The sequence below is a fragment of the Puntigrus tetrazona genome, chromosome 6, assembly GCF_018831695.1.
Source record: "Puntigrus tetrazona isolate hp1 chromosome 6, ASM1883169v1, whole genome shotgun sequence".
Taxonomy (NCBI): Eukaryota; Metazoa; Chordata; class Actinopteri; order Cypriniformes; family Cyprinidae; genus Puntigrus; species Puntigrus tetrazona.
In genome coordinates this window covers 15,971,567-15,995,684 of record NC_056704.1, presented here as the reverse complement: position 1 = coordinate 15,995,684, position 24,118 = coordinate 15,971,567, and the positions used below count along the sequence as shown (strand labels likewise).

The 24,118-nt window shown below is 38.9% G+C and overlaps 2 pseudogenes; both read left to right on the top strand.

The window, feature by feature from the left end:
- Positions 1-2,915: 2,915 nt before the first annotated feature.
- On the top strand, positions 2,916-10,754 carry LOC122347281 (annotated as a pseudogene).
- A 1,029-nt stretch (positions 10,755-11,783) lies between these two features.
- Positions 11,784-12,511, top strand: LOC122347280 (annotated as a pseudogene).
- Positions 12,512-24,118: the final 11,607 nt, after the last annotated feature.

Genomic DNA, 24,118 nt, shown 5'->3' with positions numbered 1-24,118 from the left:
TGTTAGATGAACCACTGGGCTACAGAGGATTTAGTCACAATTCTGACTTAACTGTTGCTGAGTGTTTATTCTTTCTCACACACATTTGGGATTTCATCATGCTGCGACTTTATAACATATACTTTTTATATAAATTTGATAACTCCAAATTCTGAAATAAGAAATGTCAGTGCCTGTTTGTATTACGTAATTCTAAGAAAAAGAACTGCCAAGATAAAGAAGTCACAATTATCAAAATATGTGGGTGTGTCGAGTTTCATAGAGTTAGAAATGTTCAAATATGTTTTATTCTTTTTATTCCTGTATTTGTATTATACTCTGAGCACAAAGTGCTATAACACACATGAATAGCTGGCATTTCAGTATAGTCTGAACAGAACATCTACTTCAGATTAAATCCATTTGGCTTGGAATTATAATGAGAATCTTTTTATATGGTCATTTCTCAAAAACATGATAATTTTGTAGCTGCAAGGACATTCTGTGTCCATCAGAAAAGTAATTACATTCACTAATTATAAATCTGTCTAAATGCCGAATGTTATTAATGCATAGAGGAGAGTTCACTTTGATTCTTTACTGCACAATAAATTCTTTATTTAAAGTTGCTCTAAGGCATTTTCTTTCTTTCATTTTCCCTTATCTTCTCTCTATACCTAACTCACTTGGGAGAAATATTCTCAGTGTGATTGTTAATGCAGCTCCTTGACTGTGAATCAATCTCTGTCAAATTAGCCTTTACCTTGGCCGTGGTAGGATGCGTAATTTTTTGATCGAAATGGCTCTCAAATAAGTTGAAGATTTGGCTAGATATTTTACGTCTTACCATTGTTACTGTTGTGCCTGTAGATGAGTGATTTAGGTATTGTATGTGGCCATGTGGCACATTCTCAGCAGCACCCTGGAGGTTGATCAAGATCTGTTATAGTTAGCATCAGGAGGTAATACATGAAGCACAAATAGCCGATTGATGACATGTACTTACCTCATCCTCCAAGGTCACACTGACCAAGTTACCTTACTAACAGGAATTGACTCATACTGATCCCAGCTGCATCTGTAATCGGTGTCTGACTGGGGCGCACACATACTCTCTTATCTACACAAGCTGGCCATCTCAATTATTCCTGTGGGCGTCTCTGATTGAAGTACTGCTTTGACATGAATGAGGTTGGATGTGTCAGAAAATACAGGTGCTTCAGTCTATCATCTTAGTTAGATTACAGAGTATAGACCACAAGGACATTAGTGTTGAAAATATGATTAGTTAAAAAAAAAAAAAAAAAGGAAATGAAAGAGGCTAAGTTCCTTTTTTTTTTTTCTTCACTCATATTTGTTGGTGTATTCTCTTCTTCCAGCCTGGAGCGCTCACCCATTTCATTTGATCATGAGATCGTCATGATGAACCATGTCTACAAGATGATTCCTAGGTGAGGTCTAAAGCAGATGAGAACTTGCACGACACAATGTCTCATTTCACACAATAATAAAAGTGCCTCTTTTTCCCTGTTGCAATGCCTAGACATTGATACACACAGTGTCAGAAGGAAAAGAGAGATATTATGCAGTATACATATACACATAAAATACATATTCATTAATATACATATTAAAAAAATAAATAACACAATGTTTAACATAAATTAAAATAAATAAAAACAACAGTACACTAATAAACATTAATGTATAGAGACAATACATAAATAATAGAAATAAAAATTTCACACTCTGTTTGATGTTAAAAAACACACTTTTTTCTTTTTACCTATAGAGCACAATATAAAAACTTATTTTCTTTTTTTAAATAAACAAATTTATAACAAAGTAGATTAAAGAAATTGTCTCTATAAACTGATTTTGGTATAAGACAGGAAAAATAAATAAATGAAACTAATAATAAAGTGTTTTTTTTTAAAAAAGTAGCACATTGTGGGTGGCTGGATGTCTCTCCATATTTTGTTTTTAACCTAGCCCTTACCAGGACCCTTCTGCCCACAGGCTACTGCTCAGATGGAGGAGCAGCTGGCTGATTTCATATCCTCCTCTGCTCCTGACAAATCCTTTTTAGCTGGCCAGCGTCCTGAGCTTCATCCACCACCAGGTCATGAAATTGGCTCAGGACTGCCTGGACAAATCCGTAGAAGTCTCATCTCACCCCTCCCGTTACTTCCTACGAACTACAGGGGAACCTTGAGAGATTACACAAGATGTGAGTATGCAAGATGAGAAAAGTATGAGGAGTTATTATGTGACTCCTTGTCGCCTGGAGTCTTTCTTGTATCTCTAAACATAAATCCATATCTGCCAAAATGGCTATGTCATCACATCAGGGCAGAGTCATCTCTGGACACCCCTAGGCTGTTATAAGCAGCTCTATCTCATGGTGGTTCCCTGATAGTCTTTCTACTGTGAGTCTGCCAGTCACCTGTCAAATCTGCATTAGTCAGGTTGCAGGTTGCCTGATGTCTTGATTAGGCTCAGTCACCCAGAGCCTCAGGGCAGCGTTATGACTCCAAGTCCCATTCCCATTCCACAAATCATGTGTGTTGGAATTTTGCAGTGTGTGTTTGTTGTGTAGTGTTGGTGTGTGTGTGGGGGTGCAGGACCTTCCTGATTTTAATTTCACACTCCAGTAACCACCACTGGTGTGGATCGATATCCCAGGCACCCCAAAGAGGGAGGGTGCGGGGCGGGAGAGAGAAAGGGAGGAGTAGGAATGGAAGGAGGATCAGGTCTAGTTTTTCCCCTCTTTGGTTGGTTGTCCATAACCATCCATTAGCTTTTGCCTGGGGTCGAAAATGTACATTGTGATCTCAGCTGCAGTCGCCGTGCCATCCGCCCAGCTGTACTTGGCATTCAGGCGTGGGATGACATCATCCAGCCTGTGCTAATTGGCTGATTTGGTTGGGAGCCCGATGGTGACAGGTGGAGTAGACAGGGATGGCGGTATAAACCGCATCTTCCAGCAGATGCGCTCAGAAAGGCATTCTGGCTTCTCCATTCTAACGCTTCCTTGCTGGCTGAGAGGGGATGTCCTGCGTTCGTGGCAGGCGGCTGGGAGGAAGGAGGTTCTTCAGCAGATTTTGGGGCGCTGGGAGCAGCGGTCAGAAACCATGGATCTAACAGTTGGGTTCCTGATTGTTTTGCTTTGAGTTCCATCGAAATTGAGTCATGAATCTGATGGCTGCTGTTTTATGTTTGTAGAATAGTGGATACACCAGTGAGTATGACAATTTAATTCTTCTCAAGCGTGGACTGTAACTAGAGTATATTATACCTGATACCTGCTATGCTTACTTTAATCAAATTGTGAACTGTAGAAAGTGTTTAAATATTTGTATCAGAGTTGCATTATTAATATTCTTAAAGCACAGAAATTTAGTTATTAGTATTTGTGGGTCATACCAATATTTACAACAAAACAAATTTTGATAATATGATTGTGATTATAAAATATTTTAAACTATTAAACTTCTTCCTTATAAAAAATTGGCACAATTAAATGCTTGCAATTTATATTTAATATCTAGATAAATATAGTAAATTATAAAATAATTGTAGATTAATCATAATAAATTATCTTTAGTATTGACTCTTCTTTGATATGATGCTGAGTATGTCATGCATCCTGATTCTTGTTCTCTAGTTTCTCTTACTATAAGGTCTTTGTCGCTTGTTTATGAGCTTTATTTATTAAAGCGGACATTTGTCTTAAAGTCAGACTAGTTTGCCTTTTTAAATAACCAGTCACCTTATCATTCAGTCTCCCATGGATGCATCATTAAAACCACAGGGAGCCAGTCTCAAGGCCAAGTCACTTAGTGGCTAGCTATCCTATGAAGTCTGGCCCTTGAGGAATCTAGGAATCTTCTATTGACATATGCACACCTGATCTTTTATTAACGTATAGATAGAGCATCTCACATTTTCATCTAGTTTAAAATATACTAAACCAGATCCTCCCTCATCCTATATCTCTCATAACAGTACTTCTGTCTTGTCTTTGAGTATGTATTTACTCAGGTGAGACCTTTTTGACTATACTGAGTTGTGAGATTCATAAGCGGTTTCATTACCTGTATAAATAATTCAGAAGCCCCAGTTAGACATCCTAAGGTGGCTGTGCTGTCTGTCAGAGATAAACTCTGTTACTGTCAGCTGGCTGTTTAACTTCATCTACTCTAGACAGCTTTTCTCTATCCTGTTGGTGAACTCTCTTTTTTGCTGCTTTGCACTCTTCCTTGCCCCATGTATCTCTTTTGTACACCTCATTTGAACCATCTCTTGCCTTAGTTCTTTTAAGTGTCAAAAATCTCCATTGATACTGCTCTGACTCACTGTCTTTGTGAAGACAAATTAGAAATTCAAAGCATTAAATTATAGGATATAATATTCCATCCAGTGTGCTACCATTTATTATCTACTATATATTGCCCAGTTTTAGCCAAATGTAGATCATTGAGGTGTTTAATTCATAAAAGTACACTGAATACTGTAGTTAGCATGTTAGTATGCCATTTCAAATATGTTTTTTTTTTCTTGTTTGTTGCTAGGCTCATGGTACATTCAGAAAGTAGAGGAGGTGACATTTATCACAGTTGGTGAAAAAGCTGATGATAATCATTTGCCGACCCGCCCAGCTGCTGGAGTGTTGGTAAGCACTGATAATTTGAGACTCTAATCTGGACATTATTTGTACTGTAGCTTCATAGCAAACTATTTTCCATTCTTGAAGCATGTGAAGTACGCATAATTAAAATGCTAGGTCGCCTTGAGAAATGTACATGAATCAAGGCCCCATTGTAAACTTCAAAGGCACAGTGATTTATGCCTTTATATAAATCCGCCAGACATTCTCAAAACACATGTAAATAAAGCAGCTACCACACAGAAAACATCTGGGCTCCGTGTCATGGCCACATGTGTATTTTGAGTAATCTGGTGCATTGTAATATGACAACATACAGTGCAGCTCAGCACTGATCGAGGACCAGCAGCTGGGGCAATGGGCTATTAACCTATTCTGCTTCATGTGTGCACAATGCGTCCCAAATACCTCAGTGTGGCAGCTGGAATGACCAGCCTCAATAAGCCTCTTATTTTCACTCCAGTTCTGGTACGCTGATTTAGAATTAGTCTGCTAAAATGCTGATGAAGTCTATGAATATTATGATTTCAAAATATTTGTCTTGAATCAGGATTTGAAAAATAAATTTATCATATTTTGAAAATGTAGTTTTCAACAGCAGCATTACAAAAAAATTTCATCCTCTTAATGTAATTGCTCAGGTAACATCAGAATAAATTGATGATTAGAGGATTAAGTGGGAATGATTGATACTCATATTTAATATTCCTCAATTCTGCCTATATGTATTGTAGGAGTTTGATCCAAGAGAGTTCTACCACCTGTTGAGGCTGCTGAAGAGTCATGCTAAAGGAAAGTCAAGGCATCCAAATCTGGCATCCCTCGATACATCATCAATGACTGGGCATCACAGAGACCCCCTTCGAGGTAGAATGCTACTCAGAAGTGGCCTCAAAGCATTTCAACACTAGAGTACACTTAAAAATTGTATGATATACAAAAGTAAAATAAATCAGACAGTGTACGAAACAAATGGTACTTAGTTCAATATTTTGTTATCTAGCACATTGAATCATTTTAAATTAGTAGCACCAAAGTATCCGAAAGCTTTGAGAGTTTTATAAACAATAATAGATACTGATATTCGTGGAATAAAGTGATATATATGTTATTTTTCAATGCCATCTGGTTAGCTTTCTTTCCTCTCACTCTCTAGAAATGGCCCAGCTGAGCAGCTGTGGCAGTAGTAACCCTGAAACACAGAAGCGGAGACAGATTCCACAGATCTTAGTAATTGAATTGTCTATTATAATTGGAAGTCTTCAGTGACTCTATTGACTCCTATTTTACAATAACATTCCCATAAGACCACTAGAAGTTCTTGTGTTTGTATGCCAGGTAGAGGCCACTGTACAGCCACTCAGCCTCAGCTAGCCTCATCCCCAGCCACAGCCTCAGCAAAAACTAAAACTCCACGCGAGAAGATTTGAGACCATTAAAGCTTATCAGTAATGGAGCTATACGTTAGAACAGTGATTTTTGGTCATTGCTGCAGTAGTGAAATCTTACTAAAACCTTTGAAATTATTAATTATCTAATTGGCTCTCCTCAAGCCCAATAATCATACAGTTAGAAAGCCATTACACAAGCTCAAAAAGTAATACGCCTGTCTTCTTAGAGCTGTGTTTCTTGTGAGACATAGAGACCCGTCAGAGATTTTGCCATGAAGATCAACAAGCAGAGACACAAGTCCTGCACTTAGCAGATCCAGCAGGCCTTTTGAGAAAGAGACATCCTGGCATTTGCAGAGAATCCTTTTGTTTGTCAGCATGTTCTGCTCTTTTGAAACAAAGAAGACATCTTTGCATGGTTATGGGTATATGGAAGGTAAACAGTCTATGTGGAGGTTCATTTGTAGGATGCACACAGAGTGGTTGAAAGTGTTTGTGTGTCTGAGTGGGGGCATTGTGCCACTTTGCTAGAAGCGCAGTGGGGGCTCTGCCTGTGGACATGTACGCGCCATGCCCTGCTGAGACTGCTTCTAGCACTGGAATGCCTTCACAATTTATGGTATTGTACACAGGGACTCAGACACCTGACAAGTGGCACACAAGTAACACCAAACCCACTGATGCTTGAACCTGACTTTCTGACATGAAGGATTTTTATTTTATTAAATTCCATCTCATAAGAATACGAAAACAATAGCATTAGCTGCGCTTGGATCAGTTGTGCAGGTTTAGACAAGCTTTTAAATAAATGGATAGGCTTTTCATAATCACTGGTTATTTTATTTTTTTCCAATAGTCTCCTGGTGCATCAATGGGACACATAAAACTTACAGATTCCGGACTGTCAAGATTGGTTTAATGAGCTTAACAGCAATCTATATGAGGGCTATATCCAGAAAAAGACACCAGAAAATTTCTGGACAAGCAGAATTTTAGAGACCTTGTATTATTATTTATTAATTTATTAAAAATATTCTTAGGAGCTATGTCTCAAAATGCCTCTTTCTCATCAGGTGTGGTACTCCGGAGTACATGGCGCCTGGGGTCATTCTGAGAGCAGGGCTGGAAGTGATTGACTGGTGGGCCATGAGTCATCTTGTATGAGTTTCTTGTAGGATGTGCTCCCTTCTTTGGGAGATACACCTGAGGCTGTTTGGCCAAGTCATCAGTGGTTAGTGTCATATCTGAAAATGCAAAATAAAAAAAATTAAAAAATAATAATAAAAGAAATATAAATATATCTACTATTAGTCTTTTTCCTAATCAGTAATCTGCTTTACAGTCTTTATTAATTTTAAAAACCTAATACACACTTAAATTCAAGCTGTTCTTACATGCCATCTGTATATCAAAATGCTTTGACAAATTAAAAAACACATAAAACCCTAATTCTGTTGTTATTGATGCTTTCAAATGTGATTCTGTATGTGCCCGTTCAATAGATGGAGATAATCTGGCCAGAAGGTGATGAAGCATTGCCTCCAGATGCTCAGATCTCATCTCAAAACTACTGTGACAAAACCCTCTGGAGCGTCTGGGAACAGGTCCTCTATCACACAAACCTCACACTTACGCAGACTCTGACTACTGTTGATCCCCTGGTTAAGTTTTAGAAGAGTGAAAGCATTTGATCTTCTGAGATTAATAGTGTATGAATAAACCTGAGAATGCTATCCTGCCTCTCTGTTTCTGAAATTTTTGAAAAGATGTTCTCTCTCCTGTCTCACAGGAGTGCATTTTAGTGAAACAGCACCGTTTCTTTACTGATCTGGACTGGAACAGTCTCCTGAGACCAGAAGGCAGTTCATTCCTCAGCTGGGTGGAGGATAATACTAGCTCTTTTGACAGTATGTTCAGACTGCAGAGACTGTAGAAATTTATAACAGGCCTTTGTTCCCTACCTGCAATACACATGCAGCCACATTGGAAGCACATTTTCTAAACACTGTTTGAAATTTCTTTCTACAACCCTCTAGCACGCTCAGGTCGGTATCATCCGTGGACTCGGAGGAAGAGGATGATACAAATGATAGCGACCATCTGGAGATCCGTCAGTTCTCCTCCTATTCTGTGATTCAACCAAGGTGTAAAGGAAGACATGCCTTTGCCTTTTAACAACAGCAGAAGTACTGTTTTCAGTATTGTTTTTCTTTTGTTTGCCCACTTTGCTTAATCTATGCGTCTCTCGTCATCTCTACATTTCAGGTATAGTAGCATGGAGCGTCTTTCCTTGCATGAGGAGAAGCGCACCCCTCCTCACTAGCGCAGTCTAAGTGAGGAGGAGCGTATTGATAGTCTCAGTGGACTAAAGTCTCGGGGCGGAGCTGGCTGGTGGGCTCACCTGAGATGGTAAGAAAACCTGAAATGATTCCTGATAAATCATAGATATCATGCTGTATTTTAAAATATATATATTTAGCACGTTTATTCCAACATGGTGCAGTAGTCTGGACATTTGGTCTTTGTAGCCTAAGGCGGCTCTCTGTCGAGTCATCTACACCGAGAGTGGCTCAGCCCACCACTCTAACCGTCGTCGGCATTTGCTGCTCGGCCATCATCAGGAAATGCCTCGATTTGCCATTTTCCAGTAGAGGATGGTGGTGTAGAGGCAGAAAAGACCCTGTTAGAGACCCTGCATTAGAGAAGATCTGCCTCAGGCCATGCAGAGCTACCTGTGGAGAGAGGCTCAGGCTGGATGAATGCGCCAACCACCAGCTCACTTCAGCCAGATTAGCCAATCCCACAGTCACCGTAAATCTTGAATTATTTTAGGGACTAGTATGTATTCTAGCTTTAATTTAAAAATTATTACAAATTCTTTCAGATTAATTCCTAGACCCTAATGAGAAAAAAACAAAAAAACTGAAAGAATTAGAATTACCAAAGTGAATAGGATTTATTTCAAGTAACACCATATTGGGAGATTCTGATATCTCTGCTAATTTTTCTTTTGTGTGTGTAATTTCAGCTGGTAGTTCTGGCGACGTGTTGGGTCGAGAGCTTCTCGCTACAGTGCTGGAAGGATCTAGAAACTCCACTCCTAAAGCAATCAGTAGTTTGGCAGCTCGTAGAGAGCTAGAGCTGAACTGCTGTCAGAGATGCAGAGAACACACATCACGCCCTCTTAACAAAGTTATCAAGTCAGCTTCATTTTTCACCCTCTCACTTATGATCCCTGTAGTAGAGTCAGTCACAGTAATTGTTGTCATTTTGCCATGTAAAAATGTGGTCTTTTTATTTGGTCCTTAAACAGCAGGAAGTATGATAATAGGGTTGCAGTCTAATTCTTTGATTAGGATCCTTATGATCCTCCAAGTTTGTTAATAGAAATGTGTACCAGGACCAACGCTGAATCTATGTCTTACTAGTCATTTGATTGGATTACCTCTCTCTATCCTCTTAAAAAATATATGGCAATTGGGAGTGTCATTTTAACTGCAGCACATTTTATTTGTATATTTTCATGTATTTTAGACCACCCACGGGCCTCCTTTGTGATCCCATGTCCCATTCTCTCTCGTCTAACCCTTCATCACGTGACTCTTACCCAGCAGGAGACCTGCTCCCACAGCTGTCTCCAGTGTCAAACCATATGATCATCCACAGAGCTGGCAGAAATATGGTTTCACCCTACGTTACCATCCAGTTCCACATAGGAGACACAGACATTTACTCTATTACCATGAGTCTGAGTGAGTATGGCAGGTCTCATTATTCTTCTTGATGCAGTTAGACTGTACCAATTTGTGGATTGAGTGCTCCTAACATATGATTTTGCAGCACGTGAGATGGGGACCTGCTCGGGGCTGGACTGAGAGGCGATCTTATCACACATGTTAATGGAGGCCTGTCATGGACTTGGCCATACAGAAGTTATGAAGCTTATTCTCAAGTACATTGGCATATCTAATCTGATGAGCACTATTTAACTTTTAAATTATAGATTTTAGATAATTTCTTTTTATGTTGCAAGTGGCAGCAAAATTATCACATTTCTGCTCGCCCTTTAAAGAATCATCTATTAAAGTTGGCCTGCCATAAAACCAGCCACAGAATCAAATGGCGTGCAACAAAGGCAAAACCAGAAGGACAAGACAGGTGAAGTCTAGTGTAGTGTACCATCAGGAAAATCAGACAAAAGTCATACAAATTTTTCCCATTTATCCCTCCAAACACACATGTGTAGCTATATATATACTTTATGTTCACTGCAGTGAAGAAACTCACTGTTCGTAAGATCACCAAAGCAGGCAAACGCTTCTCCACAGTCGTAGCCTGTCTTCTTTGAACAACTCAGTTTCATCAGGTGAGAGCTCCCAGGGTCTCACGCACATATCCCCTCGTTCACCCACACAGGGCCTGTCGTTCCACACCCGACTCTGCCCTCCAGTGAAACTGAACAAACTAATGCCAATATGATTTTATTCACGTAATGTCATGTCAAATTGCTTCCCATTTCATTTAACGATTTTATCATCTACATACAATGTAAATGAGTAGTTCCCAATTATGAAATCAGTATTCTATACTTCATAACTTCCTTTTAAAAGATTTAATCTTTAACCTTAGATTTTCTCTTTCTCTAATGCAGTTGGTGGGAACTCATCCAAGTAGCTCACCTAGCTCAGTGTGCCAAACTCCCCTGCCAGTTCTGAGTCAGATCAGACCCAGCTCTTTGCACTTAGTCTGGCTCTAAAACTCTGGCCTTGATGCCGTTCCCTAGGCCGGAAATCAGCGGCAATATCACTATCTCCCTGGCTCGTGCACCATAAGCCACACCCCTCAGGCACCTCTCCACAGCGTTCTCCTTCCTCTGCAAGCCACGCCTCATCACTTCTTTAATGAAGCCAGTCTTTCCCTGTCAAACTCCCTCTTCCTCCATTAGTAGACAGATATCACCCAAAGGTGCAGACCCTCCTCGCTCTCACTCTGCTCCAAGCGTGTCAATCAGCTGGGGAAGCTTGCAGCCTCTCTTTCTTCTTCATCCTCCTCTCCTTCTCCATCCTCTGCTCAACATTAAAAGCTGCTTGATTTAGGTGCCAGCACAAACACAGTCTTGATACCTCATTCAGATTTTAAAAGTCTGCAGCGAGACCCCAGTCTCTGGAGCCTGCAGGAGTCAGTCAGTGAGACTCTAAATGGGGAAAATTATCTCCCTCTGAAAAGGGCAGCCTGCAGAAAAGTTCAGTTAAGTAAACTGGGTAGCCAAGAAGGTCCTGAGTCAGGTACTGGAACTCTTGGACTTGTTCCTGGGAAGAAATAAGCTGAAGAACAAACTATCAGCCATCGCCAGGATCGCTGGCGTGCAGTGAGTCTCTTCAAAAACAGGATGCCATCCACGGTAGATTCATCAGGAAAGATAGAACCAGATGAAGGTCAGAAGATAGCCAGATGGACGTAGAACAAGCTATGTTCCTCCAAGCCATGTCTTAAGGCCTACTACCAATGGCCTCTCATACCATCAGGATGGGACCAGCAGCTCCACCAACTTGCTGGGACTGTTGCCCTCCCAGCAGTTTGCACCCCAGGCCTCAGCCCAGCAGAGGCTGCAGATGACAAAGTACATCAATCTCAGACACAAATTTCCAGCCTCACTGTCAATGCAAAGGTATTAGCCCCAGAACAGAGATCCTACAACATCTGTGTAGCTAAGCTCCCAGTTCAACATTAGCTGAACAGTCAAAATGAAAGAGTCAAAGGGACAGGACTCTCAATCCAATGTTAGGCCATCTCCACCTCAGCCCAGCCCGCTATCCTAGTACCTTTTCACCCATGGTGGCGCTTTTGCTTCTGTCAGCAAGACCCATTTGTCAAACCCACCACACCTCCATTGGATTAGGAGGACCCCCAAATCTTCTGAGCCCAGAGTCAAAAACCAGTAGTAAAATGGATCCCTGCACTGCTTCTGGAGTAGCCAGGGATGTCCCTGTTTGCTACCACACCAACTGGAGAGCATCACAAGGGAGATGAAGAGGCGAAGCAATCGCAGACAGGCTGCAGCTGCAGCTGCTGCTTTCTCGCTGCTGCAGCCTCTCCATCCACTGCCTCACAAGTGGAATGGACAGAGTTGTGTCTCAGCTGGCCACTGTTGCCTAAGGTGTGCTTGGCCCTATCAGCTCAACATCCCAGGTACTAAAGAGACACCGGGGACAAGAGACCAGCGTCCCCAGACAGACCCCACTCACCCAAGATAAAAAGATAACCGTCTGGGCGTCCTGGATTCTCCTGACGCTCGAGTCCATCTTCTTCTGGCTCCAGTCTCCGTGACTGAATCTCCCTCTAAACAAACATCGTCAAATCTGAGGCCAGCCTCAACTTCTCAGAGATCTTTACAAGTCCCAGGAACTTCCAAAGGCCAACTTCTCAGGATTCTCAAGCTGGCGAAGAACATCAGGATAGACCAGGACTCTGAGTGGCACCACCTGAGCTAGGTCTGAGCGCCCAATCTCAGGCCCAAGCAAAATCAGTTCACTACTTCACGAAGAGACAAGTCAACAAGACAGCGTACAGCAGCCTTTGAAAAAAACATTTTCTCAGCTTTAATTTAACTTGCCTATGACAGACAAATACACAATGTAACACAAAGCAGTTGTCTGTATAACGTATTATCACCTTGAAAAAGACAGAGGAAGTGATGGGTGTTTTACAGATGATCTCAACAGCTCCGTTTCAGAATGTTTCATGATCTACCATTTTACTCAATAACTGAGGTTTCATAATTGTTAGTTTTTGTTCCTCTTTTGAGTTTTCTCCTTGGATAGAAACCTGGAAAATTGCTTGGAGTCTAGGCCCTGAACCAGAAACCATGTCCACTTACAGTATATACCTCTTACATATTATCTTTATATTACATTTTAGAATTTTCTCTTGTAGTAGGTATAGTTGTATAAAGCAACACCTCAACATTTCACTTCTATTTCTTTCTGCCTGTTCATCTTTGGAGAAGACATTTTACCTTAATAAAGAGTAAGCGTATCCCAGCAATTTTCACAAACACATAAAGTTGATTTCATCCCACACCTATAGTATATAAAGAAAAACCAAACTGCATTTTCCATCTTTCTCACTTGCACTGGTGTCAGCTTTGAATTATGTCGAACAGATATGCGATGTATATCTATGGTCAATCTGAGATTTTTACCTTTGCTGAAGCGTCATAATGTTGTATAGTAACTGAAATTTGGATGTATAATGGGGAGGAATGACAGCCATTAACACTTAGATTACCTGCACATGTTACTCAGTGTTTCTAAGAGAAATAAACATGGCTTTTAAATTATTTGAATTCTCTGTATAATGAACCATGTGATCTTTGGCCATCATTCATATCCAGTAAAGTTATGTCAAATTCACATTTTAGCTAAAGACATTTCTTATAACTTTGCACATCAATTATGCTCTAGTTTTTTCTTGAGATTTCAAGCGGACCATTTTATTTCTTGTACTTCAGCTTGCCTGTTTTATTTCTATCATTTTAATATCTGGACCAATTGGCTGTGTCTCTGTATATTTGTTTGCTTTTGTTTTTCTTATTTCAGCAGACTTGTGTGTGTGTGTGTGTGTGTGTGTGTGTGTGTGTGTATGCATTGCCTGTGTACAAGCATGTTTGAGTGTTTGTTGTGGGTTTTCTTATATAATGCATATTTAAAAAAGTCTATTATTTATTAGTTTTATGCCTAAACAAATGGGAGTGTGTTTAGACTGTTGTCCTATCTTTTGCCATATCAGCTCTGTCTGATTCATCCCCCTTGTCATATAAACTTGAGAATGTATTTACTAAAACCCTTTTTTTTTATTTTATTATGTCAATAATATAAAAAACCAATAAATACATTATCAGTTAGATCAGTTGGGAGTCTTGAGGAGTTTGACCAGTGAGTGAGACTGGTACATGTCATGTGTCTTGACATAATGTTAACATTCAAATGTATTTAAGGTTAACCTGTGGAACTTTGATGTTTTAACCACATTTATTTATAATTGAAACCAGTTGTCTGTATTATGTTTCCCTCAGTTTACCTCATTTTTTCCTCAATATTTCAACACTTACCCTAGTATAAAATGTCTAGTTGCTAAAGAGCAAATCAGTCCTTAAAGTAAAAGCTTCTTTAACACTCATATGCACGCGCACACTATTGAAAATTAATGTTTTAATTAGTCTTTATAACTGATTTATGATTGGAGTCACATGATGATGGTATGTACAGTTACGCTATAACCTTATTCATGTTTGTCCATATAAAATGAAACGGATGCTCTTGCACATTTCCCTTCTATAAGGAATTGGAGCTGTTGATCATGTTGCAGCCTGAAGCTTATTTCACAATGAACCTAATTAATCTAGGCACCATGATCGATGAAAAATGCACTTGTGGTAGAATGGCATTTGGAGTGAAGTTGGGAAATGCATCTATGAACAGTCAGATCCTATTAAAGTATTTGACCTGTTAGGTCTAGAGAGGACATTGATCAATCATACACGCTGGTAGTCAGTTAAACAAAGCTTAACTGCTTGTGTCCAAAGTGACTGATCTACAACTGAATCCCGTTCAAAGTTATCATTCTCAAACCCCAAGCCAGATCTCCATTTAAACTAAATTGGGAGGTTTATAGACACTTCAGCAATGTTCTACGTGTTTTGAGAGATCATTTGTAAGCGGCACTAGTGCGTCGTCTAAATAATGTGTCATATGTAGTCACGAGTGCTCAGGCACATTTGTAAGCAGGTGATGGCAGACCAAAGTGATTGCTTTCTGGCTACGTTGCATTTGAATTTTACAGAGTGTAAAGACATAAACTCTTGCATTCACTGATAAGCCTAAGTATTCGTTTTTCACCTAATTTTTGCATGCTAGTCTCTGAAGACCTAGCCCCACATTCTGCCGTTGTACTCTTAACAAAGGAAAACAGTGTAAATGTTAGAATTCATTTCTGCTCCTTTTGATCGTGAGTACCTCCAGGCTGTAAAGTGAGCATGCTGCCTTCTCATATGCGTGATGAGGATGATGATGATGGTTGGGCTATTTGTTGGGTGAGTGCTGAGTGGCCAGAGAAGCCTGCGGTAGTCATCCATCAATGTCCACAGCCATGCCACTGCACTGTACGCACTAGTAGAAATGTAATCTCTCACACACAATCTAGGACAAATTTAGCCTCCACCTCTCACCTGTGGTATGGCTCGGCTTTTGTAGATAAAAAAAAAACCTTTAGACACACATACACTTACTACTTGGCATCTGCCTACCATAGCGCGCCATAGCCTCAGTGTCCAACCACTGCCCTCTCTAATGTCTGGCAGCTATTGTTTGTGTTTGGCCCAAATAGCAGCACAGATGAGATAGTTGCTTTTATGCTAAATATTTTTAAGGCTGGTATTTTGAGTGTCTTTTAATATAGAAGAATTAGAGATTTATTTGGTATGCAATAGCCTGCCTTAGACCTGTATATAGATGGAATGGGACAATTGACTGAATATTGTGTATTTCAAGACCTGGCCTTTCATTAACAAGGGAGTAATTGTGATACAGTTGTGTTATTGGTTAGGGCACTGTCCAGTACTTTGTCCAAGACTAAAGGAACAAATATTAGTTTATACAGACACAAGTGAATAGAAATAAGCAAAAGAAAAAAAAATCTACTGAATAAAACCAGTACAATATCTTACAGTTTCTATTGTAGTAAGAGCGCATGTTGTATTAATCCTACCTTATGAATAATAAGATTTTTACCAAGTAACTCAGCGTGTGGCTTATGTTCTTCACCTCAGGCATTAAGTTGGATCTACAAACAGATGTTGCTAACAGCAAATGAATAATAGTGTGACATTCAACGGAATGCTTTTCACCTAGAATGGGTGCAGAAAGCATAGAAACACAAAGTTTAAAACACCAAACAGTACACAACACTGAATATCAAAAAAAAAAAAAAAAAAAAAAAAAAAAAAGAAATATATATATATATATATATATATATATATATATATATATATATATATAAATTAACAAATATAAAAAAAAAAATAAAATACCATATTAAAAATAAGTGACATTTAACATGATACAGATTTAAATGAAACGTGAAATTTCCTCTCAGCTCATTCCCTGACTTCAGTATGTTAAAGTGGATCCCTAATGGACAGTTTGAGTATTTGCTCACCTGTCATGAAACATTTCAGGGGAATTCATTGCCTTAATAGATACAGAAACCGAGGTCAGCACAAGGCGTAAACATCATGCTGCTCGACATAGCATGTGCATGAAACATTGACAAGACAAAATGTGGAAAAAGTCCATTAGATTCTGGTAAAGTGTGTATTTTCCTGTTCCTCTCAAGATGGAAGCAGAGTATGTTGTAGAGAGCTGGCCATGCCCTGAGGCAAAGAGACAAAGGGTCAAAGGTTAGCTGGCTTGTGGCGCCCACCATATGGGATAATTGGACTCTGTCTTGCCTACATCCATACTTCCCCATCAGAGCCTATTAAGAAAATATACATTGAAAAATGTACACGCCCAAAGCCTGCTCCATGGACCCCCTCGCCACACCACATCTCCCCGGCATGAACACTTAGAGAGGTAGAGGTGTGATGGCCCAATGTGTCTCCCCTACCTCTCGACCTCCTCTGACAGGAGCTGGGCTTTGCCTGTTGGATTGCTGCTGAGTCTGTCTCTGACACCCGCTCCATGGCCAGATGCATTCATTTCCATTCTGCCTCTCTCTACGGCGCTTGTGGCATCACTGCCTGACAGCCCAGCCTATTAGGACCAGGCCAAATGGATTTCAGAGCTGAAGGGCAGGGCCTCAGAGAGGCAATATAATTCTCCCCTACTTGGAAATTTGTGCACCACAATCCTCTCAGCACCAAGCTTCCAGTTTTCTGAAGAAATGGAAAGAGGAACAGTTTCAACACCTATTGATTCCAATTAAATGTGACAAGTCTGCGTGCACTTGAATCATTGTATCTTATTCGAACACGACCACATATTTGAGCGTTAACTATTTAAGTAGGCTTGAGTCGCTAGATAATGGATACGCAATAAATACTTTCATCAGTTTTGATCTGATATTAGATATTGTAATTAATTTCCTGCTTATAGTATGCGGCATAGAAGAATGGCAGGTGGAAGCTGCATTATAGGCTAATTATCTCTGTAGTACCAGCACGTTTAATGAGCCTTATTCCTGTGCTGATGAATGTACACACACCAACCTGTACAGTGTGCAGACAGAGTGTTGCCTGCCAGGCAAATAGTGAAAGTTCAGAACTTGCCAGAGCAATAGAATTAGCCCGTGGAGAGAAATAGAGTGGGAGTATTGGAGTTCAGCTCTAGCCTAATGCTGCATGCAAGGAAATGGCGAAAGAAAGGCTCTGGATTTTGATGGCAGCAAAAGAGGCTTTGTAGGTGAACTGTGGCTGGTGGGTCATTAAGAAGGCTTGGACCTGACAGAGCCGTGTATATGGCAGATTGTGACATGGACCAGTTCAATGAATTAGTTTTAATGAACTGTATATGATACAAAGGATTTAATGCTCAATGGTATTCAGTCTATCATCTAGATACAGAAATAACAGAATATTTACAAAACATATTATATGTATGCTTTTTTTATAAATTATTTTTTTAGGAGGTGATGCACAGTGGTTGTGCAGATCATTTATTAATTAATCACTCTAGGTACTGGGTTATTTGACTCACCGGGACCTTTGTTCTCTGCCTGGAACAAATTGAATCTTTTGGTGGAAATCAGTATCCTCCGTCCATGAAATTGTGATAAAGCCACAGAATTGTGAGCATCTTGACACAGCTATCATGCAGGCTATCCTATCAAGGTCAACCTTAATTTTACAAAGCTGCAGGGAATCATTTGTAGTCCAATGTAATTGCAACATACTTTCATTAAGCAAGTCTTTTACCCAGAGTTCTAGAAGCTTCCACCTACATTTGAAAGTACCTAGAATGGTTGCCACACCTGTAAGACTGATAAATATCATTTGTATCCTCAGATCAACATTTCTATCTAAAATATTTAATCCCTACACCTAAAAGCCTTAGCATATCACGGTATTCCTAAACATAAAAAATTTCAGATGTTTCCTGAAGAAGTTATCCTCAGTTCTGATTGGTTTAAATGAATGTCTGTTTCAGGAGCATTATCACATGGGCATCAACAATATTTCTAGTTTATTATTGCGAAAATGAACGAAAAGTCTTACGGGTTTAGAACAACACAAATGATAATTTTATATTTTGGGTGTTATCCTTTAAGTTAGGCATTTTTTTTTTTTTTTTTTTAAATCTATAGCGTCAAACAAGGTAACTCCCTCCACATTTTGCTTATATTATCAATCAAACATGGATGGGAAAAAAATCCTATACAGTTTAAAATGGAAAACCACAAAGCATTAGTCGTCTGAAGAGGGTATGTGTTTTACGCTTTTGCCTTGTTAGCAGATGAGCTCAACCCACAAACTGCAGTTCAGTCTGAAACGATACTTTCATAGCCTTAACCAAATAAGCTAAATTATTTGATTATATATTTATAATACAATTCATGAAAAAGAGACATGAAATTAGAACGCATTAGAAAATCTCAGAGCCAGTTAAGGCGCGAAAATTTACTTGAGCAAGTCATTTCGAACCTAAGCAGACAGGTATTCAAAATAATGTAAAAGTAAAGCATGAATTTTCAAGAAATCAGCTCTTATTTTGTAAATATAAACGCACACATTTAAGTCGTATTTTGATGCATTAATTGACAATAAGAATCCTTGTAAAGTTAAGTCAACTTTATATGTAGACTTTCTGGACTGTAGAAAATATTTTTTCTTACTGCATCTTTCTCTGTTAGACTGCTGAAAGGTTTTATTTTTGAATAAATGAGTTGTGGTTAAATCTCAAGCTCTCTCAGTAAAGAGTTAATAATGACAGATAGGAGAGCTGGTCTATATGAGAGTCTAGCCACTTGGTCTCCATCACTGCTCCACTCTGATTAGGACATGCCAAGATAAAGAATCCTGTCTTCCCTGCACGAGAGCCCAGCTCCTGGGAAAGGTAGAGGGAACCCCTCCCAAAACACTTTTACACCTGCATGTACATATGCTCAAACACACCTGCAGGTGGTCTCTACTCCCTTTCTTTCTAGAGCCCCAGAAACACAGATGTTCCCGCTCTTGTATCTCTAGGGTTCAGCGTGGCCTCTAACATCAACTGAGTGCGTCCTTTGTTTTCTCTCTCTGTTATATTCTCACCAGATCACCATCTTACCATTACAGTGCTGATAGAACATTTAAAATTTAATAGCAGTGTTCGTGTATTTGCCCAAGACTTGATATTATTAATAATTCATCAAGGCTCATGTTTTTAATCCCGTCTGCTGCCTATCTATATTGAAGGTCAGGTTGGCTTCCAGCACTGAAAAAGATTTAAGTTCTTGTTCTTTCTCTGTCCTTCATCTTTTGTAGAAGCATCATGAAGCCAGACCTGTAAATATATAGCATTAAAAGTGAAGCCAAGACTTCAGGTTGCAGCTCCATTTGCTGCGTGTACAGTGTTTTATGATTTGGTTAGTTGTGACTGCACAGTTCAAGACTAAGACACTGGTGTCCTTTATAATAAATGAATGATCAAAATTAAAAATCATCCTTGAGCTGTATTGATGGTTACGGTTAAATAGCCAGGAGGCAGTATTTGATTGAGATTATGTGCCATACAAAGACAGACCTATTATATTTATTCAGTATCAGTTTTAATGATTTATTCTCAGTAGCTACTTTTGTTTATATATATATATATATATATATATATATATATATATATATATATATATATATTATTTTTTTTTTTTTTTTTTTAACTTTTTTAAATAAAAGTAATAATAATATTATAATTTATTATAACAATCATTACAAAAAGTATTCATATTATTATTATTATTATTATTATTATTACTGCATGTCATTCTATCTATTATTCTACCACATTCTATCTCTTGTCTCTGTCCATGTAGTCATAGCTGTGGAGCACATATGAAAAAAAGTTAATTAATTGTAAATAACCTAGATTAATGTAATGGAAATTGCAGAATAAGTATAGTATTTATTTAATTATTTTGAGAATAAATGCAGACATTAGATAAAGACCATAAGTTAGTAAGCAGTTTACATAAGAAATACAATTGTTCACTCATGTTGTATAACTGGCCTTAGAAACAAAATGTAAATACAAACTAGATTAAAATAAGTAAACAAAAGCTACATTACAAGGTGTATGCAAGACTGTATTTGTCTGTGTCACTGTCCCCTGTGGTAGAAACTGAAAGTGCAGAGTGAGAACAAACCCCTATAGATGTCCTCTCTATACTGCCTTTTCTTGTTAACCATTTCCGTTCCCTCAAAAATTGGAAATCTCAGAGCATCTAGGCAGATCTTGTTCAAATGAGTTAAAACCACTGCACTGTTTGTAATTGAAGCAGTAGTGCCCAGCTCATTACAGCAATATGTTAGTGTCAGGGGCACAAGTTTACTGGATAAATTCCCAACACGCTCTTACAGTTGGATGGAGTCAAAGAACAGGCTTTTTGCAGAAGAACTTAATAGGAGTTAGGCAGCTGCTTCTTAGTGCTGGCCGCTGAACAACAGAGTGAAAATTCTGCAGGTCAGAGAGCAAGTCAGGAGGGACAGATTAATTGATTTGTTCCAAGGGAGGCAAAATGATATTTTCAAGGCAGAGAATTCAATTTTGCCCCGGGTGAAAAATGAGAGGGCGATCAATATTTTCCCACAAACAGAAAAAGGATTTTATGTGATTTTTCACATAGTCGCTCTTATATGAGCTGAGATCTGCGTGCGCGTATCACAAAAAAAAAAAAGAAATTTTGGAATTAGTCGAAATATTTCATAACAGCGAAGGCGTTTTACAGTTTTTGTAGTCCGGAGATTATGAAGTTTCTCAAGATTCAAAAGATTACACAGAATATTTGATTGGCCGCTCAAGCTCATGAGGCTGTGCGAGTCTAAAATACCACGATTTCAGAAGAAAAAAGGTTGGAGCAAGCCATTCTATGATGAAACTTGACTTTAAAGAAAAGCCTTTGCTCGTTTTCAGTGCCTGCAATTCTCCTGCAATTTCTAATTTCTCATCTTTCCTGTCCTCCTGCTTCTATCATTTATTTGTCGTAATCTCTCTTTTATCCCACCCAGTCTCTTTTCATTACCTCATCACTTTCCAGCTGTGAAGAATCTTCTAGGACACTAACGCATTTTTGCTGTTATGGAAATCTCTCCTAGTCTTGCTCTTTTAAATGCATTGACTGTAAAAGGATTATGACCTTATCCACTTACCCCTAACCAGCAGGCAGATGGCAGGGGAAAGGAGTTCTACAGTAAGGATTCTGAACTATGTCCCATGTAAGTGGAAAAGCTGTGGTTCTAATCCAGGTGTAACAGGCTACAATAATATGGCATGCAGTATATTTGCATTGTTTTGTTTTAATATTAAAGATTTTTTTAAGTAATGCATTATTAAAAATGTCATATAAAATGATGGCTTCCTGCATAAACAAGACAAGAAAGCGACTCTAAAATGAGCAATACTACAGTTAAATTTAATTTAATTACTTAATGTTATTTTATTTTATGCACTGACTTCCATTTTTATTTATGTGTATTATGCAATTTGTACTACGCCACGCCTGTATATCGGGCTTGAAGCTAAATGTTATTAATGGTATTTAAACTGTAAAAAGTCTTTCCGTCTTTCGTTATACCAATGTTCTGTCCTCAAATGTCTCTTCACCGCACTGCCCTTGTAAATTAACCTTCCATCCTCTATCCACTTACCATTCGTAGGTGGGTCAGAGGAGTACACAAATCTCATCATCAAAGTGAATAAAGTTAGCTGAGTTAAAAGGTTTAGGATTATCACGCACAATCCCTTTCTGATGCCGATCTGTAAATGGTGAATGCTCCCCAGACCTTCATTGTGTTATTTAATCGAGACTTTATTTTTGCAACATAGGCCAAAAAACACTTCACTATCTCAAACACCATGTTACTTACCTGGCGTCTGCGAGGTAAAAATTGTGGACAGAAAAAACATATGCTAATACAGTACAACTCAGACATACTTAGAAATAATATTTAAGTAATATTTTTAAATCGTTGCCTATAAAAGAGTGTAAAATGGTTCGGAGCCAGTGATTCCCTTACTATGTTTTTTATTAGTGTTTTGAGCACAAAATCTTTTTATTGATAGCAGCAGCCAAATTATGTATATTTGCAACACATGGACATGGCGTACGGACACTTGGCGTGATGTGCTCTCTTCAAAAAACCCAGAGCAAAAAATATGACCCAGACTCATGGTTTGGAGCGACTTGCAGTATTATTGTGCGGTGAATTGTTGGCTGCCAAGACCATAGAAATTAATTCTGAAACTAAATGCCCAAGCTATATTTACAGACAGCATTTGGATTCAGTAAGATTTTAAAAGAAATGAATGCTTTTATTAAGCGAGGATGCATGAAATTAATCAAAATGTAGGTGCAACTCCATGTGAGAAACATTTTAGATGTTTATTCTAAAACCCGTGATCATAAAATGGTCATAAATACACACTTGGATAGGCAGAAATCAGCATAAACATTATCTGCGGTGTGGCGGTACAGACTAATGGCGTATAATCAGTGTATGTCCCTTAGTGTTTCACATGAGAGAGTCTGGACTAAAGCAGCTCCTCTCAGATCCTGAATAATTACTCTAAAGACCTCCTATTACCTCGGCCTCTCCGCGCACATTCGCGCACCCTCCTCGAGCCCGTCCTGCCACTCATCAGAATTCAGGTCTTCGTGTCTTCGCCTCCCTCCATCGAACAAGATAGATCACCTCCTCATCCGATGTGTCACTGATTCAAAAAATTAAAATGCAGGAAGGTTTTTGATGAATGCTATGCTGAAAATCACGCTGCCCAATTTTTCCGGTGGCGCTGGAAGGGTTAGAGATCACGAGTACCTCGACCCTCTTCAGAAGACCACAAGAAATGAGCCTGTTAATTATTCATGTGTTAATTATTCATAGAGTTCATATGTTATTCATATATGTAAATGTTTGTTCTGGACTAATAAAGGACTGTCCATAAATCAAAGCGGCAAAGACCTGCAGGATTTATTGCTGTTATTATTATTATTATTATTATTATTATTATTAGAGGGCCTGTAACAGCAGCGTGCTTTGTACTGCGTGTGCATAAGCGAATAGGCGTCAAGCTGGGACTTCTGTGTTAAATTGCTGACAGCTTTTCGATCGACAGTCAGCATACCGCCAGGTGCTTCTGGTAAACTTCTTAATCACGGTGTGTTACGGCATGGATTTTTGACCAATAAATTGTGTGTGCGTGCGTATCATCATCAGGTTATGAATTGTGATTGAAGCCTCCTCTAAGCACTTCACAAACTGAAGTCAGAAAGCCAGTCAGGAAATTAAAAACCACGAGTAGCACTAAAGCCAATCAATACACTCTTCCTGTCACAACTCACAATCCATCACTTTCTCCATCTTTTCATATCTTTTTCTTGCACGCCCTGCTCTGGGGTTTATCACCGTCTTGGCAATCCCATAGTAATGAGATTTTTCCCTTTTATTTCCATCCTCTTTTAGAGGTGAAGTGACAGCATGAACAAAGGCTGTGAATTTATAATGGAAAATAATTGGTCAGTAATTCCATTAGTCTGTCAGAACACCCCTAACAAATCAACAGTCTTGGTAAGGGATGGTTTAGTGATGTTCATTTTCAGACACCCATATTATTAAAACAATGAAATGAAGTGAAAAATGAAACAATTGCTGTGACAGACGCAGTGGATTCTGAAAGCGTCATTGACAGACTTTTTCAGCAGCGGCACAGAGAAAAATCAGAAGGCTGCCTATGGTATAATAAGATGTATTACGGAATATAACGCCAGATAAAATGAAATATTTGTTTAAAAATAATATTTTAAACTAAATCGCAATGAGTTAATTACAAAG